Genomic DNA, 25,180 nt, shown 5'->3' with positions numbered 1-25,180 from the left:
AGAAAGACTCACAGCTGTAATTGCTGCCAAAGGTCTTGACTGTAATAGCTACCAAAGGGGTGGAATACTTATCTAATCAAGATATATTAGTGTTTTATTTTCCATAAATTTTGTGTAGATCATTGACAAAAAAAAGACAATTAAATCCATTTGAATCCCACTTTGTAACACAACAAAATGTGGAAAAAGTAAAGGGGTGTGAATACTTTCTGAAGGCACTTGATGTATCTGTTGTGTTCATCTAGCAGTTTGATTATATGTTTTTGACCCTGGCTATCGGTTCACAGCGCCCTAGAAGGGAGGTGCCAGAATGCGTGTCCTCTCTGCCCGCTAACTCCTAGTCTAACCAGACCTCAGACAGGCTCTCCTTCAGCCTCTCAGCCTGTGTAACCCCCATAGTCCACTCCATCTCTCCAGGCACGGGCACTGCCCACCAGGTCATCTACATCCAGGGCATGGGCTTCAGCAACACAGCCTGTGCCAACAAGGTGAGGTGGCACACTCTGGATCAGTTTAACAAGAGCTGGGGTGGTTATACAAATATATATATTTTTGAAGCATTCAGAAATCACATGGGGGTGAGGCGGTACACAACAGTTTGGTCTCTTACAACAGGACATGTTTCAGCTTTTATTTTACTGTCACCAAACCCATTGAGCTGAAATCAGACTTAGTCACGTTTGACTTTACCATTTTTTAAAGCATTCAACTATCAAATAATCCTGATCAGTCACATTTGACATGTTCTTAGTCACTGTAAAACAAAGTTGTACAAGATCCTTTGTTTCTTTCAAATTTGCACCAATGATCGTTTGATGGTTTCATGTAGGTAACAATCGGAGGGTTCCCCTGTGAGGTAACAAACAGCAGTCACACTGAGATACATTTTAGGCTCAGCCCGGGTAGCGGAACGCCCACTGGCATTGCTCACCTTGTGTCTGTCAGGGTCAACAACCTGGGCACTGCCATCGCCTCCGTGCCCGGCGAGTTTGGACGCCGCTTCGTGGTCCTGCCTGTGGTTGACTCGGTCAAGCCCCCTATTGGCAACCCCACAGGCTACACCAGGCTGCTCATCCGTGGGTTCGGGTTCTCAGCTGGCCCAGTGATGGTCGCCAACGAGCCCTGCTCTGACTTGTCAGTTAACTATACCCACATCGTCTGCGACACATCCCCCTCCCAACCCCTCACCAGTGACGCTGTTGTCCGTGTGGGCGGGATTGAAAGCACCTGTCACTCCAACTGCTCCTTTTGTGTAGATCATTGACAAATGATCTACACACGCTGTCTGGGAACAGCGCCGGAAGAAGATGGCTGCCGTTTTACAGCCCTCTAACCAATTGTACTATTATGTGTGTTTTTCCGCGTTATTTGTAATTTATTTTGTACATAATGTTTCTGCCATCGTCTCTTATAACCAAAGAGAGCTTCTGGATATCAGGACAGCGATTACTCACCTCGCGTTGGACGAATACTTTTTCTTCAACGAGGGGTTCGCGAAGGATATTCTACAGACACCCAACAAGGCCCAGATCCCCGTCATTCGCGTGAGGAAGAGACGGAGATATCGTGGACGCAGATCCGGTGCCTTGTAAGGATCCGACGGCGAACGAGTAAACTGCCTCTCCCATCAATCCTATTAGCCAACGTTCAAGCTTTTGAGAATAAAATGGACGATTTAAGATTACGGTTATCCTACCAACGGGACATTAAAAACTGTAATATCTTATGTTTCACGGAGTCGTGGCTGAACGACAACAATGATAACATTCAGCTAGCAGGCTATACGCTACATCGACAGGACAGAACGGCAGACTCTGGTAAGACAAGGGGCGGCGGTCTGTGTATATTTGTAAACAACAGCTGGTGCACAAAATCAAATACTAAGGAAGTCTCGAGGTTTTGCTCGCCTGAGGTAGAGTATCTTATGATAAGCTGTAGACCACACTATTTACCAAGAGAGTTTTCATCTATATTTTTCATAGCTGTCTATTTACCACCACAAACCAATGCTGGCATTAAGATTGCACTGAATGAGTTGTACAAGGCCATTAATCAACAGGAAAACGCTCATCCAGATGCAGCGCTCCTAGTAGCCGGGGACTTTAATGCAGGGAAACTTAAATCCGTTCTACCTCATTTCTACCAGCATGTTAAATGTGCAACCAGAGGGGAAAAAACTCTAGACCACCTTTACTCCACACACAGAGACGCATACAAAGCTCTCCCTCGCCCTCCATTTGGCAAATCTGACCATAACTCTATCCTCCTGATTCCTGCTTATAAGCAAAAACTGAAGCAGGAAGCACCAGAGATTCGGCTAATAAAAAAGTGGTCAGATGACGCAGATGCTAAGCTACAGGACTGTTTTGCTAGCACAGACTGGAACATGTTCCGGGATTCTTCAGACAGCATTGAGGAGTACACCACATCAGTCACTGGCTTCATCAATAAGTGCATCGATGATGTCGTCCCCACAGTGACCGTACGTACATACCCCAACCAGAAGCCATGGATTACAGGAAACATCCGCACTGAGCTAAAGGGTAGAGCTGCCGCTTTCAAGGAACGGGTCTCTAACCCGGACGCTTATAAGAAATCCCGCTATGACCTCCGACGAACCATCAAACAGGCAAAGAGTCAATACAGGTCTAAGATTGAATCATACTACACTGGCTCTGACGCTCGTCGGATGTGGCAGGGCTTGAAAACTATTACAGACTACAAAGGGAAGCACAGCCGCGAGCTGCCCAGTGACACAAGCCTACCAGACGAGCTAAACCACTTCTATGCTCGCTGCCGAGGCAAGCAACACTGAAGCATGCATGAGAGCACCAGCTGTTCCGGACGACTATGTGATCACGCTCTCCGTAGCCGATGTGAGTAAGACTTTTAAGCAGGTCAACATTCACAAGGCCGCAGGGCCAGACGGATTACCAGGACGTGTACTCCGAGCATGTGCTGACCAACTGGCAAGTGTCTTCACTGACATTTTCAACATGTCTCTGACTGAGTCTGTAATACCAACATGTTTCAAGCAGACCACCATAGTCCCCGTGCCCAAGAACTCTAAGATAACCTGCCTAAATGACTACCGACCCGTAGCACTGACGTCTGTAGCCATGAAGTGCTTTGAAAGACTGGTCATGGCTCACATCAACAGCATAATCCCAGAAACCCTAGACCCACTCCAATTTGCATACCGCCCCAACAGATCCACAGATGATGCAATCTCTATCGCACTCCACACTGCCCTTTCCCACCTGGACAAGAGGAACACCTACGTGAGAATGCTATTCATTGACTACAGCTCAGCATTCAACACCATAGTGCCCTCTAAGCTCATCACTAAGCTAAGGATCCTGGGAATAAACACCTCCCTCTGCAACTGGATCCTGGACTTCCTGACGGGCCGCCCCCAGGTGGTAAGGGTAGGTAACAACACATCTGCCACACTGATCCTCAACACGGGGGCCCCTCAGGGGTGCGTGCTCAGTCCCCTCCTGTACTCTCTGTTCACCCATGACTGCATGGCCAGGCACGACTCCAACACCATCATTAAGTTTGCCGACGACACAACAGTGGTAGGCCTGATCACCGACAACGATGAGACAGCCTATAGGGAGGAGGTCAGAGATCTGGCCGTGTGGTGCCAGGACAACAACCTCTCCCTCAACGTGACCAAGACAAAGGAGATGATTGTGGACTACAGGAAAAAAAAGAGGACTGAGCACGCCCCCCATTCTCATCGACGGGGCTGTAGTGGAACAGGTTGAGAGCTTCAAGTTCCTTGGTGTCCACATCACCAACGAACTATCATGGTCCAAACACACCAAGACAGTCGTGAAGAGGGCACGACAAAGCCTATTCCCCCTCAGGAGACTAAAAAGATTTGGCATGGGTCCTCAGATCCTCAAAAAAATTCTACAGCTGCACCATCGAGAGCATCCTGACTGGTTGCATCACCGCCTGGTATGGCAACTGCTTGGCCTCTGACCGCAAGGCACTACAGAGGGTAGTGCGTACGGCCCAGTACATCACTGGGGCAAAGCTCCCTGCCATCCAGGACCTCTATACCAGGCGGTGTCAGAGGAAGGCCCTCAAAATTGTCAAAGACTCCAGCCACCCTAGTCATAGACTGTTCTCTCTGCTACCGCACGGCAAGCGGTACCGGAGTGCCAAGTCTAGGTCCAAAAGACTTCTCAACAGCTTCTACCCCCAAGCCATAAGACTCCTGAACAGCTACCCGGACTATTTGCACTGCCCCCCCACCCCATCCTTTTTACGCTGCTGCTACTCTGTTAAGTATTTATGCATAGTCACCTTAACTCTACCCACATGTACATATTACCTCAACTACCTCAACTAGCCGGTGCCCCCGCACATTGACTATGCAACGGTACCCCCCTGTATATATAGCCTCCCTACTGTCACTTTATTTTACTGTATATATAGCCTCCCTACTGTCACTTTATTTTACTTCTGCTCTTTTTTTCTCAACACTTTTTTGTTGTTGTTTTATTCTAACTTTTTTGTTTAAAATAAATGCACTGTTGGTTAAGGGCTGTAAGTAAGCATTTCACTGTAATGTCTGCACCTGTTGTATTCGGCGCATGTGACCAATAAAATTTGATTTGATTTGATTTGATTCCTGTATTCACCCTCTGTCACCCCCTCTGTATGGGCCGTCTCCCCTAGCAACATCAATGGTACAACACCATGGTCACCGTCTTTGGAGCCGGGTGCGGTAACCGTCTTGACGACGTGGCCATTTTGACTGGCTCCATAGAGCTGGAGGTGACTTGGGTCACATCACACTGAAGGTAGGCCTGCTGCCAGCTGGGGACCACCAAATCATGGTGGTAGTGAGAAGTAAAGGCCTCTGGTACTGCTACCATGAGCAGTCAACCACATGCCACGCTCAGCCCAGCCTGGGGCAGCGTCGCTGGGGGAACTCCGCTGGTCCTCACTGGTAATGGCTTTGTGCCTGGTAACACCACGGTAATGGTGCAAGGCTCTCCATGCTGGATCCAGGAGGTGACCCTAGGCATGCTGCGCTGCCTGACCCCACATATGGCTGAGGGGCTGGTGATGGTAAAGGTTCAGGTCCTCGCAGTGGAGTACCCACCACTCAACTTCACTTACTCCCAGGCACAGACACCTGTCATTAAGTCCATCAGCCCTACCTCTGGTAAGCAGTAGGAACCACTGTTTAGATTAGATTAAAATACCTTTATTATCCCAAGCTTGGCAAATTCGTTTGGCATTTTAAGCACAACATCATTAGAACACAAATATAATCACAAAACATGTAATAGTAGTGTAGTGTTTCACTGTGATGTTATGTGATCTTCACTAATCTCTCCTGTCTATTCATGCCCTTAGATCACATTCAACGGGACAGGGTTTGGCACGGACTCCCAGGACATCCACATGACCATCAACAGTGTTCTGTGTAACATGTCTGCTGTCACGGAGACAGCGTTGCAGTGCAGTGTGGGGGAAAACGCTGGAGGAATGTACTGGGTCATGCTCCATCAAAGGTCAAAGTCAAAGGTTATACCGATACCCAGAATGTTGGGTTCACCTATGAGCTACTCCTCACTGGATTCCAGCCCAATGAGGGTAAGCAGCTGCTAAGAGAGCTGTCATAGGCTTTGTCTTCTATAAGTAATAAGTAAGTATCCTTGTCCGAGCCAGATCGGCCCATAGGGCAAGAGCGTAGCTCTTGTTTCTGTAGCTTAATGTACAAATACACCCCTTGGACAGGACGCTACCCAGCAAACCAAAATTGATTCTGTGAAAATTCCCAGAACATTCGTCATGTTGCGGCAAATAACACAAAAACTGTCCAGACGTGCTGATGATTATACAATGTTTGTATAAAACATTCGCCTGATATTGCAAGAACGTTCCCAGAACATATTTTTTTTTGTTATTTAAAGGTTCCCAGGATGTTTCATTAGGTTTTGGTAACAGTCTGGTGGCAACATTGTGGGAACATCATAAAATATCAAATGTCCAGTTGTGCGGTAATTATACAATGTTATAATGATGTAACAAGAATGTTGACAGAACAGCTTTTCTGAGTTCTTTAAAGGTTCCCAGAACATGTAATTAAGTTGTGGGAACAGTGGGTACATTACAAGAGATAAGTCCCCAAAGCACAAAATACTGTATGCTCAGTTGTGATGACAAGTTAGGTTGCACAGGACACTCCCTTAATGTTGTAAGAATGTTAACAGAACACTTGTTCTAAGTTCTGAGATGTTGTCTGAGATGTTGCAAGAATTTTCTTGTGATATTCACATATTGTACTTAAAGGCGCAATATGCAGAAATCGTGCCGCCAATTCCTGGTTGCTAAATTCTAATAGTTTGCCTACTTTCAGTTTGTGACAAAACAAGTACTATCTAAACCGTTGTGAAATATATTGTGTACAAAACCGAAAGTTAAAGACGCAAAAACTAAACTTAAGAACGGGAAGCATAGAAATAGCGCACATAGAGCAGATCTACTGCTTCTTAGACTTGCTTTCAATGAGAATGACAGATCTATAACTCTCTTTTTTATGTGAATTTGGTCTGGTCGCCCCAAAAGTTATATATTTCAGCTTTAAGAGGTTGCACAGAACATTCCCACAATGTTGCACAATGTTCCACAATTTCCAAATAAGTTAGTTTTTATGACGTTCACAGCATATTTGTTTTAGGTTTGAACATAATATTCCGTTGATGTTCGCACAAAATACAATTTACCACAGAACATTTAGAAAATGTTATCTTTAAGTTTTACCAAAGACAACCATATTTATTACACATCCTATGTTGACGATATGCACATGTGGGGTTTGAACCTGCAATCTTAGGATCTTCAGCCAGATCATTAACCCTCTGCACCACCAAGGGACAGCAATAATATTGCAGTTATTTTTTCAGTCTAAATACACTGAACAAAAATATCAACACAACATGGAAAGTGCTGGTTCCATCTTTCATGAGCTGAAATAAAAGATCCCATGAATGTTCCATATGCACAAAAAGCTTATTTCTCAAAAATGTTGTCATTTTAGAGAACTTGGCAGTATGTCCAACCGGCCTCACAACCGCTGACCACGTGTAACCATGCCAGCCCAGGACGTCCACATCCGGCTTCTTCATCATATTTCTGTCTGTAATAAACCCCCATTCTTTGAAATTGTTGCATGTTGCGTTTATATTTGTGTTCAGTATAGATAGGATAATATGTTCAATCAGGAGCATCTGAGTTATTAAAATGTTACCATCCTCTTCATATGCTGTGTACTTGTAACACTGTATTTTATGATTTGTTTTCTTCATCACAAGTGTTAACTCTTATGAAATGTGATTTTAGTTGGATAGATATTTCTAAATGCCACTGGCTTATCAATGCTCTCTTTGGTCTATGATCAATAGGTACCTTCGGAGGTGGTGCCATGTTGAAGGTCCTGGGCTCTGGGTTCGACCCTCAATGGTCTAAAGTGCTTATCTGTGGAAAGGAGTGTGAGGTAAAGAGAAATATGTTGACATCAAGCCTTCTCTACTGTGAATCTCCACCCAATAATGGTGAGTATCATGGCATTGTGTTACAACACATGTCCCATAGTTGATACATGTAACGTACATGTTTAGAATTCCTTAGGCTTAGAGGAAGCAAAAAGCTTGTATATGTTTCTCAGTGTTATGGAATGCTTCCTAATGTATGCAGGCTTGTATATGGTCGCAGAGTTTATACATGCAACGTACATGTTAATAATTATTTAGAAGATGCAGCGATTGTTGGATACGTTTTTCAGTGTGAAGGAATGCTTCTTAAAGTCTACAGGCCAAAAGCCAATCATTCTTGTTTTGAATGTACTTTCCGTGCTCCTCCGCTTTGATAACAATGCTTTGTTATTTGTTAATGGAATGTTCTCAATCATTAAAGTACAGCTGACAATGGAACAAATGTCAGCTAGCCCACATCCTCTTCATGGATAGAGAGACACCTAAGGGCAGCTTATAGCTTGTTTTTTGGATGTGTGAATTTTAATGTTTATTTTCCTCTGTCCAATGCAGGCACTGGGGTGGAGTAGCCTTGCACCGTGGAGGTCCTCAACAAGCTGTGAACTTATCTGATGGCTTCACCTACAAATCCATCCTGACTCCGATGATCACAGAGGTGTCACCCCGACGGGGCGGCACTGCCAGAGGCACCAGGCTCACAATCACTGGCACCAATTGTGGGTACGGACCACAAAGGGACTTGTACTGAACACATGATCTGCCCACACACATAATGGCCACACCCAGATTACGGGTCATTAGCTGAGAATTAACATTGTGAAAGTCTGTGGTGTTTTAGTCTCTTCTTACATAAGCACAGTTGTAGTGCGTGAGGTTTTTGCTTTGTTTTTGTCATCTGACAAATGATTGGGTTGTTTTCAGTTGCACACAGAAGTTGCATTATTTATTTTATACTGTACATCACACAGGAACACATGCACACACACACACACACATTTTCATTTTTGTTTGTTAGCAGAAACTAATCCAGAGCGATTTAGTTAGTGCATTCATTTTAAGATATCTAGGTAAAACAACCACATAGCACAGTCATAGTAAGTAATTGTTTTCCTCAATAAAGAAGTTATCAGTGCTAGTAGAAAAAGACAAGTGCAAGTTATAATTTTTTTGCCAGGACCGAGAAGAGCTTTGACTGGGCTGAGCGGGAGCTGACCTCCTGTAGGGGTAGGAGGGCCAAGAGACCAGAGGTGTCAGAACGGAGTGCTCAGGTTGGGATGTAGAGTTTGAGCATAGCCTGAAGGTAGGGAGGGGCAGTTCCCCTTGCTGCTCTGTAGGAATGCACCAGGGTCTTGTAGTGGAAGCCAATGGAGTATATGGAGGAGCGGGGTGACATGGGAGAACACACACACACACTTTAAATATTTTATTTGAATCCACAAATCACATTACAGTCAAGAAGGATTCAAATGTATCAAAGGACACTGATATCTGGACACTTATAGATACAGTATAGAAAGCACATTATTCTCCATACAGCTAGGCTGCCCATGATAGCTAACACGGGCAGACCTATTTTGCCTTTGTCCTATGAAGGTCTGCAATCTAAGGGGCCATGTACTGTCAGCCTATGTACATGGCAGAGACTCCCAAATGTCAGCACCACAAGTTTGCACTGATAACCAAGTCCCTTCAGGCATGACATGAGGTCCTTGTATGAACGGCAACCATTAACAATATGTGCAACAAACTCCATTACATTTGACTCATGTGAAATACAAAATGGCTCATGGTTTGCAGGGTATCAGAGTGCTAACTTGCATTTTGTTGGTAGAACCTGCAACCTCGCCTTAACAGTAAAGGTGAGAATGTCCTTGCAAATAGCAGCATTTTTATACATAGAAAGGGAGACGGAGTGGTCAGCACATTCCAAAGCAGTGATTTTGATTTTATTTGGATCCACATTAGTTGTTGTAGAAGCAGCAGCTATTCTTCCTGGGGTCCACACAAAACGTAGAACATGACAAAATACCATAGACAAGAACAGCAACACAAAATAGTTTCCCCTGCAGCCTCAGGCCAGTCTAGTGCAGCTGTAGCTAAATCTGCCTCATACCGAAGAGTGTTGTCCTCAATGTAGGATAAGATGTTCCATCACAGGTGACAACACAGGAGTCTGGCACAACTGCACCAAGTCTACTATGCACATTTGTGTAGGATTGACTAAGTGCTTGAAAAAGTCCCTGAAAGTCCTTGAATTTGACTTGCCAATGTCTGTATGAACCCTGCTTAAAGGATGTATAGTCCTAGGCCTATGTTGTTGTATAGATGGAGTTATAGGCCAATTTGCATATACTGTATTCTTTTAAAGTACACATGTGGAACTGCATAAAAATCACTTTTATTTTTGTTTCAAACCATTTTTAAATGTTTATCCCAATGTCACACATTGGCCCCATTATTTATAGAAAGACCCATATATAGCGTTTAGCAAAAATAACAAATTTCCATACACATCTAAAATCTATTAATTAAAAATCTGAGAACAGTAATATTTTACACACACATGAAGGTACCCATAAGCAATCATTTCTGATGAAGTAATGATTGCTTCATCATTTTGGAAATAAACTCTTAATTTAACTATAGGATACATTTTAATAGATCCCATTCAGAATTGAATTATACATATTCAAATTATAAACTTCCCATCACTTGTACGCCTTCCATCCCTCCATTAATCATGAATTTGTGTCTTTTTCCTCTCTGTGTAACACCAACAGCAATGCAGTCAATGTGACCATCGCAGGCTCCGTGTGCGACATCCAATCATCCAACAACACACACATCATCTGTGTGACCAATGCCTCGGCCAGATCTCAGAAAGCCAAGGTCTGGGTAAGCATCGGAGACAGAGACATCACTAACATGGTAAGAGCACAAAGAGATTCCATTACAACTTGAAAAATAGACTGTCTTCATAACCCTAATCTTACAGAATTTTCTTTGGTCTCATTTAGGACGATGCTGACTTCTTCTACATCGATGTTTGGTCCTCCAAATACACCTGGGGTGGACTGTCACCACCTGAGAAGGGCACGTTTACTGTCATCTCTAAAGGCCAAACCATTTTGCTGGACGAAAGCACTCCTGTGCTGAAGATGCTCCTCATTCAAGGTGAAAATCAGAATGATTGAGTCTCTTCTGAGTGGTGTTGCAACTTCTGAGTGGGTTACTTCTAGAGAAATTGTTTACACACATTAACTAGCTAGGTATGCTGAATTTAGTTTATAATCTGACCAAGCTTGGTATTCTCTCTCTCTCTTTTTTTGTGGGACGTTGGTATTCGATGAGAAGGTCATTGAGCTGCAGGCAGAGAACATTCTGATCGTAGACGGTGGAGTTTTCCATATCAGCCAGGAGGGGGCGCCTGTTCCAACACAAAGCCATCATCACCCTGCATGGAGCTGCCTGTCTACGGGAACCAAGACCCTGGCTGTCAGAGAGGGAGTCCTGGATCTGCATGGTATAGGCATACACTCATGCACACACGCACACATACATACGCATGTGTTCACACAAACATGCACTTTGAATACAGAGGATCTGTACCAAAGCAAACGTTGTCATAGCCATTGACTGAACACAATATCAAGAATGTGACATTTTCCTTTTCACTCTGAATCAAGTTATAGTGAAGAAATATAAGCATGACCTACACCAAAGCCCCTGCTAGCATCGCATTGCATTATGTCACAAGGAAGTAATTTAGTAAAAGGAAGCCTCTGACAGTCTGGCACCATTTTTATCAGTAATCCCCCCTGGCCTGTGGTGACAGTGATTGTTTGTAAACCTGTTCCTCCAGGTATTCCTGTTCCTGTCCCCTGGGCCCACCTGTCTCAGACTTCCACCAACGGCTCTGACACACTCACCCTGAAGCTGGCCGTCACGTGGAAGGCAGGGGACGAGATTGTCACAGGTATTTGACCCACACACACTCTCCAAGGCGGAATTTACAGTAATTTGACATACTGCCTCAAGGCAGAATTCACACTGGATGTTTCCAATGTCATTCAAAGTATAACTTGCTGATTATCTCTCTATGTAAAGTGGCTTTGGGTGTCTTGAAAAGCCTGCTTGTTTTCCTATTCAGACACAGCCAGAAGGAGAACAAGGTGAGGAGGATAGCATCAGTGTCATCTGATGGCCTGACCATTATCCTAACAGAGCCTCTGACGACACTCACCTGGGGGTGTCTGTCACCCTGCCTGATGGGACTGTCTTCGAGGGCACAGCTGAGGTGGGCCTCCTCACCAGGAACATTGTGGTCAGAGGGTCCAACAACCCAGAGTGGAACGACCAGATCGAGGCCTGCCCAGAAGGCTTCAACACAGGTACAGTAGTCTGTGAAACTAGTATGAACCGCCGGAGTAAAGGCTGAGCTGAGTGCATTGCAGGAAATGTGTTTATTGCATTGCTCATTTATACACCACAAACAAAATCAAGTAATATCAGTTGTTATAAAATCCCATTATTAACAGCCTGAGTAAGGGTTGAGATTTTAGATATTAAGTAGTTCTTCTAAATAGAAGTCAGTAGTATCCAATAAAATGTTCATTGCTTGAGATATACACTGAGTACACAAAACATTAAGAACACCTGCTCTTTCAATGACATTGACCAGGTGAATCCAGGTGAAAGCTATGATCCCTTGTTGATGTCACTTGTTAAATCCACTTCAATCGGTGTAGGTGATTGGGAGGAGACAGGTTAAAGAAGGATTTTTAAGCCTTGAGACAATTGAGACATATTGTGTATGTGTGCCATTCAGAGGGTGAATGGGCAAGACGGGGCATGGTACGGAGTATGGTCATAGGTGCACCGGTTTCTGTCAAGAACTGCAACGCTGCTGGGTTTCTGATGCTCAACCGTGTCCCGTGTGTATCAAGAATGGTCCACAACTCTGGGAAGCATTGGAGTCAAGATGAGCCTTTAATTTCATAAATAAATATTTGTTGGCCAGATTCGTAAATCTTGAAATGTGAGTGAACTGTCATTATTTCTGTATCATGTGTCTTTATCCTCCTTTCACGGTGTTCCATGCAGGCCTTCAGACTGGGCTGCTACCCCATCCACTGGCATTTGATGGGAGACATCAACTACAAGTCCTATGTGAGGGGCTGTGCCATCCACCAGACCTACAACAGGGCAGTGACCATCCACAACACCCACAAGCTCTTAGTGGAGAGGAACGACATCATGGGCGGGGCCTCTTCATCGAGGATGGCATCGAGACTAGCAACGTGCGACAGTATAATCTCGCCGTGTTCGTCAAGCAGAGCACCAGCCTGCTGAATGACGACGTCACTCCGGCCACCTACTGGGTCACAAACCCCAAAAACATCCTCCGCCACAACGCCGCTGCCGGAAGCACCCACTTTGGCTTCTGGTACCGGATGCACGACCACCCCGATGGGCCCTCCTAAGACCCTAACATCTGCCAGAAGAAGGTGCCTCTGGGGGAGTTCTTCAACAACACAGTGCACTCCCAAGGCTGGTTTGGCCTTTGGCTCTTCCTGGACTACTTCCCCATGAAGAATGGGAAACACAATTCCCAGGCTCCAGAGCCTGCTGTGTTCCGCACACTGACCACCTGGAACTGCGAGAAGGGCGCTGAGTGGGTTACGCTTCAGCAGCTTCCTCATGTTCAACAATGAGAAGGTGGGCATCGAGGCCAAGCGCATCATCCCAGGGTTTGTGACTGGCTTCGGGGAGGCTGGAGGAGCCATGGTAACTAACAGCACCATCGTGGCCCACGTGGATGAGCTGGGGCTGGGGGAGAACTACTGCTCCTAGAGGGGGGTCATCCTGCCTCTGGATGATGGATTGAGCGTCCTCAACACCAAGTTCATCAGCTTTGACCGCAGCGGGTGTTCTGCTATCGGGGTGGCGGCCGTCGACGGGACCTGTTCTCACCTCTGTGGAGGTTGGAGCGCCAGGTTAGTGGGATTGAATTGTTCAGCTCCCACAACAAGGCAGGATTCAGATGGGAGCATGAGGTGCAGCTGATAGACACAGGTGATTATTCTCTCAGCCTCTGCTCTGACCCTAATTTAGCTCATCTTGTCTGGCAGAAGGTCACATCATCTGACATATTTTCTCTTTGTCTATCTGAATTCCTTCTTATATAGACATATAGATGGATGGTATCTAATGCATAATCTCTGGCATAACTCCTTTATCTCTCTCTTCCTACAGGAACAGCTGGCTACAAGGTGGTGCCAATGTGTCCCCTGCTGGATCCAGCCCACTGCTCTCTGTATGCCACTGAGTGGAGTGTGGGCTTTGCCGGGGCAGTGTGTGACGACACCGTCAGCTTCCACTGTCTGGCCTTCAACAACCCCACACCCGAATCTCTACGCGCCAAAAACATTATGATGACTAACACGGTGGGGGCAAACTCAGGTTTGTTTGGGATGGACATATAAGATGTCTGTCTACGTAGTCTTAGTAGAGAGCTAGACGATTCTGCAGCCAGCACCTATGGGACACTCTGGTCCTTTTGCTCAAGTTAAAGTCCCATGTTGCAGTGAAAGGCTTGGTGTATAAGAGTCTAATGTATTTCCCTTATAGGCAACAGTGTTGTTCCATATGTGAAGAAGAGAATGACCCACAAGTTGGGCTGGATGGCGATGCTGCCGTCTGCTACCACCTACAACTGGCACTTTGAAGACGTGGACCAGATCACAAACATCACCTACCAGTCTATGTTCTATGGCTTTAAGGTATGTCATGAGAACTATTTGCACATTTTCAAAACTTCAGAGAGTACTTGGTATTTCTGTAAAAGAGTTATGAACTCAAAGCACATATAATGTCTTGACAAACTTTCAACCAAAACATGGATCATTTTGATCTCATGGATGGTCAGTCCTTGCATCCATAGTTCCGTCTACAAATGTAAGAGTGGTTACATTTCTCAATTTCTAAGCTGTTTACCCAAAAAGTGGCGGGGTGTCCGCTTTGTTTTTGTTATAATCCCAGATTGCCCCTTTAACAGCCTCACTTTTCCTACATCAAGAGGACTACATCATCATCAACCACAACTTGTCCCAGAGTCCAGACAGATACCTGTTCTCGGGTGGTAAAAATGTTGTTGGATTGGTCATGTTGTTGCAATGTACACAATTAGTCATTTTGGTTTTTCTTGGTAAGCCCTTATCATGATTTTTGTAATTGTTTTCGAGCACCCCTCCTTCCTTTGTTTGCTGAAGCGCGAAGGCCCACCTGAACTCTGTCGTATATGTTGTGTTCAGGTTGGCGATGATATCGTCATTTCGACCACAAGCTATGACCCCTGGCAGACAGAGACCAGGAGGATCATTACTGTGTCATTAGACATGCGGACCCTGACCTTGAATCAGTCTCTAACCCACACTCACATTGGTCAGTTCACCATAACCTTATGACTATCTACATAATGGTTTCAACATATTACTGACACTGTGAATGCATCCAAAAATGTATTCAGAATGTATACAACAAAGCAAATTCTCTACGTTCAGGGAAAACCCACAGTGTCTCTGGCACCTCGATAAACTACAGACTGGCTGCTGATGTTGGTCTGCTGAGCAGGAACATTAAGATCATTGGTCATCACCACCCTGACCAGTTTGAGGAGTACTTTGGAGCACCTTAAAATGATTGTCTATCAACAATGACAAGCCACCTGGATCTGACAACTTTGATTTAAAATGACTGATGATAGCAGACTATATTTCCACTCTTATTTGCCATCTATTCAATCTAAGCCTACAGGAAAGTGTGTGACTCAGGCCTGGAGTGCTATTTCACAGTAAACAAATTAACAACTGACTTTCCGCATGCTTACAGGGAAGGAAGGGCACTCAACATGTACGGCACTTGCACAAATGACTGATGATTGGCTGAAAGAAATTGAAAAGCTTGTGGAAGCTGTTTTGTTAGTCTTCAGTGCAGCTTTGACATTATTGATCATAAATCTGTTGCCAGAAAAACTTGTGTTATGGTTTACATCCCCTGCTATATCGTGGATTGAGAGTTACCTGTCTAACATAACACAGAGGGTGTTCTTTAATGGAAGCCTCTCCAACATAATCAAGGTAGAGTCGGGCATTCCCCAGGGCAGTTGTCTAGGCCCCTTACTTTTTTCAATCTTTACTAATGACCTGCCACTGGAACTGAGTAAAGCCTGTGTGTCTATGTATGCTGATGACTCAATATTATACATGTCAGCTACCACAGCAAGTGAAATCACTGCAACACTTAACAAAGAGCTGCAGTCAGTTTTAGAATGGGTGGCAAGTAATAAGCTAGTACTAAATATTTCAAAAACTAAAAGCATTGTATTTGGGACAAACCATTCACTAAACCCTAAACCTTAACTAAATCTTGTAATGAATAATGTGAAATTGAGCAAGTTGAGGAGACCAAACTGCTTGGTGTAACCCTGTATTTTAAACTGTCATGGTCAAAACATATTGATGCAACGGTAGTTAAGATGGGGATAGGTCTGTCCGTAATAAAGTGCTGCTCTGCTTTCTTGACATTGCTATCAACAAACAAGTCCTACAGGCCCTAGTTTTGTCGCACCTGGACTACTGCCCAGTCATATGGTAATGTGCCACAGAGAGGGACATAGGCAAATTAAAGTTGGCCCAGAACAGAGCAGCACAGCTGGCCCTTAAAGATACACAGAGAGCAAACATCAATGACATGCATGTCAATCTCTCCTGGCTCAAAGTAGAGTAGAGATTGACTGCATCACTACTTGTCTTTGTGAGAGGTATTGACATGTTGAGAGCACCGAAATGTATTTTCAAAAGTCTAGCGCACAGCTCACACACCCATGCATATCCCACAAGACATGCCACAAGGGGTCTCTTCACAGTCCCCAAGTCCAGAACAGACTCTGGGAAATGCACAGTACTACACAGAGCTATTACTACATAGAACTTTATTCCACATCAAGTAACTCATGCAAGCAGTAAAATCAGATTTAAAAAAACAGATAAAACTACACCTTATGGAACAATGCAGACTGTGGAGAGATACACACACAGGCACGCATACGCACACACATGCTAGCACACGCACTCTACACACACGTACGTTGTAATTTTGTTGGATGGTGGTATTATACATTTTGTATTGTAGATATGGTGCTCTTTTGTTTTTTTGTGCGATGTAAGTGCCTTAATGTGTTTGGACCCCAGAAAGAGTAGGGGATCCCTAATAAATACAAAATACAAAATCCCAGATTGAAAATATAGTACAATAGTATTATTCATATGTGTTAGAACAATAGTTTTCCAACTATGAAATGACTGATTTGATACATCAATGTTGTAGTGGCTGCATTCACAAATATAGAGATAGCATTGATACAGTTGAAGTCGGAAGTTTACATATACTTAGGTTGGAGTCATTAAAACTAGTTTTTCAACCACTCCCCAAATTTCTTGTTAACAAACTATAGTTTTGGCAAGTAGGTTAGGACATCTACTTTGTGCATTCCACAAATATTTTTTCCAACAATTGTTTACAGAAAGATTATTTCACTTATAATTCACTGTATCACAATTCCAGTGGGTCAGAAGTTTACATACACTAAGTTGACTGTGCCTTTAAACAGCTTGGAAAATTCCAGAAAAAGATGTCATGGCTTTAGAAGCTTCTGATAGGCTAATTGACATCATTTGACATCATTTGTACCTGTGGATGTATTTCAAGGCCTACCTTCAAACTCAGTGCCTCTTTGCTTGACATCATGGGAAAATCAAAAGAAATAAGCCAAGACCTCAGAAAAAAAATTGTAGACCTCCACAAGTCTGGTTCATCCTTGGGAGCAATTTCCAAATGCCTGAAGGTACCACGTTCATCTGTACAAACAATAGTACGCAAGTATAAACACCATGGGACCACGCAGCCGTCATACCGCTCAGGAAGGAGACACGTTCTGTCTCCTAGAGCTGAACGTACTTTGGTGCAAAAAGTGCAAATCAATCCCAGAACAACAGCAAAGGACCTTGTGAAGATGCTGGAGGAAACAGGTACAAAAGTATCTATATCCACAGTAAAACGGGTCCTATATCGACATAACGTGAAAGGCCGCTCAGCAAGGAAGAAATCACTGATCCAAAACCGCCATAAAAAAGCCAGACTACAGTTTGCAACTGCACATGGGGACAAAGATCGTACTTTTAGGAGAAATGTCCTCTGGTCTGATGAAACTAAAATAGAACTGATTGGCCATAATGACCATCGTTATGTTTGGAGGAAAAAGGGGGATGGTTGCAAGCCGAAGAACACCATCCCAACCGTGAAGCACGGGGGTGGCAGCATCATGCTGTGGGGGTGCTTTGCTGCAGGAGGGACTGGTGCACTTCACAAAATAGATGGCATCATGAGGAAGGAAAATTATGTGGACATATTGAAGCAACATCTCAAGACATCAGTCAGGAAGTTAAAGCTTGGTCGCAAATGGGTCTTCCAAATGGACAATGACAAACCCCAAGCATACTTCCAAAGTTGTGGCAAAATGGCTTAAGGACAACAAAGTCAAGGTATTGGAGTGACCATCACAAAGCCCTGACCTCAATCCTATAGAAAATGTGTGGGCAGAACTGAAAAGGTGTGTGTGAGCAAGGAGGCCTACAAACCTGACTCAGTTACACCAGCTCTGTCAGGAGGAATGGGCCAAAATTCACCCAACTTATTGTGGGAAGCTTGTGGAAGGCTACCCGACACGTTTGACCCAAGTTAAACAATTTAAAGGCAATGCTACCAAATACTAATTGAGTGTATGTAAACTTCTGACCCAATGGGAATGTGATGAAAGAAATAAAAGCTGAAATAAATCATTCGCTTTACTGTTATTCTGACATTTCACATTCTTAAAATAAAGTGGTGATCCTAACTGACCTAATACAGGGAATTATTACTAGGATTAAATGTCAGGAATTGTGAAAAACTGAGTTTATGTCAGGTTCGAGCGTGGATGTGGTGTGGAATCAAGCGCAGGACAACAGAGGCTTCGTTCAACAGTCTTTAGTGAAGACACGAAAACAAGACACACGGCTAAATCCAAGCCGGAAGGCAAGCGAACTTTACGCACACTGAGTACAGTTCAAAATACAAAACAAAATGCGCACACTGTGCGGACACTCTCTCCAAACAAACACGAGAGAGAGAAGTACTAGCAGCCCTTGCTGACATAAGAAACAATTACACACAACCATGACAAAACCCAAGAGAACTTATAGGACACATAATTAACACTAACAATGAACAGGTGTACAAACAGACCAAACCAAACAAACATCGAAACAGAACGGTGGCAGCTAGTACTCCGGAGACGACGACCGCCGAAGCCTGCCCGAACAAGGAGGAGGAGCAGCCTCGGCCGAAACCGTGACAGTTTAAATGTATTTGGCTAAGGTGTATGTAAACTTACGACTTCAACTGTACATTACGATCAATATATCTCTCTTCTATGTGTTGTGTTGTTTCCCCCGAAGGCAAGGCCCAACTCAGGAATGTTGAGTTCTAACACTCTGGCCAGGAGGGATAGACAGACTACACTGACCCTCGCTACTCTGTGTCATTTCAACTCACCTTTAACTGTCAACAGCACATACAGTGGGGAGAACAAGTATTTGATACACTGCAGATTTTGCAGGTTTTCCTACTTACAAAGCATGTAGAGGTCTGTAATTTTTATCATAGGTACACTTCAACTGTGAGAGACGGAATCTAAAACAAAAATCCAGAAAATCACATTGTATGATTTTTAAGTAATTAATTTGCATTTTATTGCATGACATAAGTATTTGATACATCAGAGAAGCAGAACTTAATATTTGGTACAGAAACCTTTGTTTGCAATTACAGAGATCATACGTTTCCTGTAGGTCTTGACCAGGTTTGCACATGTGGTATCTGAGGAATTTATGACTTTGCTAATGGTTTCAAAGGGTCTTAGAGGATGTTGACTTAGCTTAAGGGGAGCACCTCGAGAGTAGTTTTATAGGGGCACCCCATAAAACAGAGGAAGTCTGTTAGGTGGAGTCCTGGGATTGGTCTGTAGGGGAAAACACCCATATTATGTTACATAGGGCATAGGATAAATAACACGGTTAAAACAGAGGACGTGGAGAATAACATATTACAGATTGGAGCCGGTTATTCTCCAGATATCGGCAGATATCTGTAAATTGACACTGGAATCCTTTGATATAAATAAACCTTTATAATCAAAGTACAGTGTCAGCGGATTTCCTTGTTTTCACAGCATCTCAGCATAGTTTTCTCGACACCACAAAATGGCGACGAGGTATTTGGTCGTGTTGCGTCTTTTCTCAGCGTTCCATTCATGGGCGCCGAGCTGACTCTCGCTCCAGAGTCCGGCAGATAAGGGTGAGTTTTCTCACTACTTTGGGCACTGGTTAGTTTGTGTGTCTGTGTGTGTGCGTTGAATGAATGCACCGTTAAGAACTTGCGTGTGTGCTTTGCTGTTATTTGCTGTGGGATAGGAGTCCGTTCTACATTTCTAAATGTGTTTGCGCTGGTAACAACGCAAACAGGGGGGAGTGTCTGTAGGGATATTTTGCTTGAATAAAATTCAAAAAGAATACAAAGGATGGAAAGGCCATGAACTAAGGAAAATTTATACAAATTAGGGCATCGCGAATCTAGGAAAGCCCTCTAACGAGGCGATCATTAGGATGGGCCGAAAATCCTAAAAGCACATTAGGTGGGTTTAGGTCAGTCCCGGGGACTGTGGGTTGTGGTATATACATTCAGTTGCAAGTTACCGCTCAACTTATGGTTGACGAATTATATGTTTGATGTAACCGCTCATTGAATATCCGCGGAACTCGAGGTAGCATGAATTTAGGGACAAAGGAAAAAAATGCCGCAATGATAGTAGCATGCTTAGGGGTCAGTAGGAACGGAAATAAGCCTCTTAAACTGTATGTATGTGTGTGTAGAAGAGAGTAGGATTTGTGTTCTATGTTTTGTGAGCTCTGTTAAGTGTTACTGTTTGTCTATGGGGGGAATGAGAGGAAGTACAGCGGGACTGTCTACTTTCTGTTGTTTAGCTGGGAGAGAGCTGCTTGAGAGCTCCCTCCACTCTGAAATCGCACTGGTGAATGTACTACGCATGCGTGTGATTTTATGAGTTTAGAGTTACGTAGAGCAAATGTGCCACTCCTCTGCCTGCACTGAGCTGCTGGGTGACGCAGACTCGGAGCAGACAGAAGAAATTTAGACATGAATGGAGTGTTCTGTTTGTTGAATCGGCTGTTGCTTAATGATGAATCTATTTGATTGAGATCTATTGAATTGATAAATGAGAGATATGTTGACGGATTAAAAATAATTAAATAAATAAATAAAATAAAATGTTATTGAGCTATTTATACTATTCCTGAGTTAAGTTGTTTGCTTATTTCTTCGAGCGAATGTGACTAGAGGAATATTGAATGGTTGAAATACCCAGTGAGTGCATAAAATACTAAATTCTTGTCTGTTTCTTTGTTCTTCTGTGATATGAGCGACGATAAGAAGGAGGAGACAGAGAGAGAGAGGAAGTGCTGACGAGTGCATCATGCGACAGAGTGTGCTGCAACGGATCAAGTCAAATCAAGGCTAGTACTGTTCTATTCACAAAACTTACCTTCCCATAGAGGATATTTTGGGTGCCTAGCATATTTGATGTTATGACAATTTGACAAGGACTTGGCAACAGACTGATCAATTGATGTAATTAAAAATTGCATTTTGGAGTTTTTGTGCATGAGTGGGTTTGATTAGAGTTGAGTGGGGAAATCGAGCACTGACATTATTCTGTAAAATTAAGGTAATTGGGTGCTTATTAAGCAATGGGGTTTGTGAGTGCTGTAGTGTTGCTGGATTATAGGTCTTTATTTTTTTGGATTGCTCTAAGGTGACTACTTTCATTTACTTTTCCCTGATGGGATGTGGTAAGATTGCCACTAATCAATAATTTGGTAAAATAAAATAAAATAAAATAAAATGAATAAATAAGTAAATTGATGAATAAATTAATAAATTAATTGATTAATTAATTAATTTGGGGAAGAAAAAAAAAAAAGAGGGAACCATAGGCTACATAGTCTAAAATAATGAAATAATTCACAAAAAAGGAATATAAAAGAGTTGTTACAAGGGGGAAAAGGGACATCAAAACTATGAAAGTAATTACTCCTGTTGATGTAGTAGAAAATAGTAATCCTTTAGTTAATGGTATTGCAAGGTTATCTGGAAAAGGGAATAAACGTTGGCATGACATTGAACAACCATGGCTAGTGGAAGGGATTCTTAACCCTGACGTCATCAACATGATGAAAGTGATTGAATAATAGAGAGAGGAGAAGCAGAAACGACCAAAACGATGAATCCAAAACTCCAAAAGTAGGAAGAAAACGAGATGTCTGGAAACTAAGGGTGGAGTGAGGTTCAGGAAGATGGAACTTGAAGATGATTATGATGATGATGATGATGATGATCAGAGTGATTGAGAAGAGATCATGGGTGGATATGACTCTGCTCTGTGATCAGAAGGAAGTTGGCAAGAGAGGAAAGAAGGGGTGATGGAAGTTGAAGGAAGAAGAAGGATACTAGAGATTCGATCTCTGATGAAAGTGAAGATGGAGAAAGCGATGAAGATTTGGAGATTTAAGGTGCTTCATATTCAAGAGGATTTTATCCTACAATGACTAGCACAGAAGAAATAGAAAGAGATATAGACCGATGCGGATCATGCCTGGATAAAGCGAATAATTTAGAAGAGACAAAGAGAACTGGAAGAACAACTCAAGAAGCTGAAGATACAGAAGAGAAGAAAAAACTGCTGAGAAAAGGATCCCAAGAATTGGAGAAGAATAATACATTGAGGAAAGGAAAGAGAGCACAAGTAAGAAGATGATGCCAGATGATATTTCGAGGATAGAACCTAGAATATAAGCCTTTGAAGAATACCGATATGTCAGATATACTTGAGAAGCTGTCTACTCTTCAAGATGGAGCATATCCTTGGATTTCAAAAATTGGAAGAAATTATGGTGGGAACATAGTCTGCCATAGGAGACATTAAGATACTTTTGGCTAATCTCCCTGGGATTCCAGATATGGAATAAATATTTCAGAGAGCGGGACTTAATAGATATGTGGGGACTGAAGTGAATGACCCTGAATTGTTGGCTGCAAGTAGAAGTAGGCTGTGGAGAGCACTGAAAGATACGTTTCCAACAAATGTGCATTCTGACAATATTCTGATTGATCCACTAGGACAACAAGAAAATCTGAGAGCCTATGTGTCAAGAGTTCATCAAGTGTGGAGAAATATTATTGGAAATGATCCAGATGTGAGTCAAATTGAGAAGTCAATTTTGAGAGCTAAACTGCAGATGGGACTGCCCTCACAAGTAAGGAGCAAACTGGCAGAGGTGGTTGGACTTGGAAGCATGACAAAAGGTGTCTATAGAGATTATATAGCCCATCAAGTGGATCTGTACAGGAAGAAGGAACACAACTAGAAAGAACAGGACCAAGAAACTATCTGAAAACTTGATGAAATACAACTGGGGGGGGGGAGAATAAGAAGGAGAACAAAAGCTTTGGTTATGAAGAATCAGTGTGCACCAAATCAACAATCACTGCCACAGCTTCAACTGAACAAGGTCAAATGCAATTGTACCAGCCACAACTAGTGGTACAAGTTGTTTCATATCCATAGATAGTTTCTGGACTGAAATAATTGGAGAGGAAGAGGACGAGAAGACTTAGAAAGAGGAAGAGGAGGAAGATTTAAAAATGAAAATTAGTAAATTACAATACCCATATTGGTATCAGAACATATACCTATTGCATTGTTGGGAAGAGATGCATTGTGGAAATTGAATTGTACAATAAGATGTACACCAGACGGCTGTCTGGTAGAAGTGCAAAAGGAAAAGGTTTACCAATTGTTGATGATGACAGAGATGGATTTGTCTACAGTATTCTGGATTGGAAATCTCAGTGAAGATTTTTAGGAGGCAGACCTCCTTGAAAGAATCAGTATCCATTGAAAGAAGAAGCAATCCAAGGGATTGAAAGAGAAATTGAAGGACTTTCAAAAGCAGGTGTTTTGAAGACAATAGAAAAAATCGTTAGAGTAGGAATCAATTGTTGTTTGGGAGAAACCATGAGGGGTTGATAGTAGCGCCTCTGGACCTATTAGGTCTGATGATGTAGGAAGCTAGGGGTTAGCTAATGTTGCAAGGGGGGAGATTAGGAGAAAGATTATAAAGGAGTAGGGTTTTTGGGAACCATATTTGATTTAATAGATTGACTATGTCATAGGCAGGAGGACAATCTGTCTGAAAAATAATGTTTAAAAGGGGTGACTGTTATTCTTGGTTACATTCCTACACCAAGAGGTGAATAAGATGTCAAAATAAGCTAAAAGATGCTCAATCGTTTGCCAAGTTTTTGTGTAAAGAAGTCATAAGCAGGTGGGGACTTCCGGATCACATATCTTAAAATTAGTGGGAAAGGAATTTGTGGATAAATCAGTGAAATGGTCTTTGGGAAAAATTAGGGAAAAAGTCAGACTAAAAAGTTAGGAAAACTAGGGTTGAAGGAACTCTAGGACAGTCAGCTAAGCTTCAATTTTAGTAGGAAAGAGAGAGAGAACAGTGGTGAAGGGAAATTTAGAGTTCGGTGGGAAGATAGATATGGCAGGAGTTTAGATCTGTTAGGAGCAGTTGCATTGAGAAAGTATGCGTTGCTGAATGATGAGAGAAGATTGAGGGTGATTGTAGTCTCTATGTGTACAATTCCCAGCAGGGGGGTCAAGGTGATTATAAATGTAATTTTTATAATCAACAGTTTGAAAGTGAGGGATTAGAGTTGGGACTGAGAGTTAATGTAGAGACACTAGTGGTGATAGATGGAAATACAAGTAAAGAGTTCAAAGCTTTGGGGAAAATGGATGAATCAACAACAATGACATCAACACTTCAGCCTATTAAAACAACAGTGAGAAGCAATTCAACTCTTTCAACAGTTATTAAAGCTATAAATATATCACATTTGATTACAAGGGAGCCAATCGCTCCAGCACCAATTTTAGAGGAAAAGACTGTCATTAGGGTTAGGATGGGTGGTACAGCTCATCTTCCTTGTAGATGTGAGAGAAGGAATGTGTAGAGGTGAGATTCCTCTCATGTGGAGAGATAATTATGGAGAAGAAGTGTTGTTATGAGGATAAGAAGTAGAAGCTGTTTCACCTAGTGAAAGGAAGTATATTTTGTACAACGATATGAAGTGGAAGAGGGTTATGAGTGATTGCTAACTTATTTTGAGTAATGTTAGAGGGAGAATACTATCATGGAGGTACAGGATGAGTTGTTTGTTTTTAATGGAAGACAAGAAGATATATCTGATTAATACAGCTCGTTAGGGAAGAGAGAAACTAAATGGAAGGCATATGGATTTGATTCTTCTGTTTGGAAATTAAAGATGGATGGGCAGGTAGGAATCTTTAGTTCAAGAAGTTAACTCATTCTGTAAGATCAGTGAGGAATCTTGAGGGTAAATGTCTGTTGAGA

At 42.9% G+C, this 25,180-nt stretch overlaps 1 pseudogene; it reads left to right on the top strand.

Moving 5' to 3' along the window:
* Positions 1-25,180, top strand: part of LOC121585400 — an 80,269-nt pseudogene that overhangs the window by 39,888 nt on the left and 15,201 nt on the right.

Source organism: Coregonus clupeaformis, chromosome 17 (assembly GCF_020615455.1).
Source record: "Coregonus clupeaformis isolate EN_2021a chromosome 17, ASM2061545v1, whole genome shotgun sequence".
Lineage (NCBI taxonomy): Eukaryota > Metazoa > Chordata > Actinopteri > Salmoniformes > Salmonidae > Coregonus > Coregonus clupeaformis.
The sequence above is the reverse complement of the archived record's forward strand: the minus strand, read 5'-3'. Positions and strand labels throughout refer to the sequence as shown.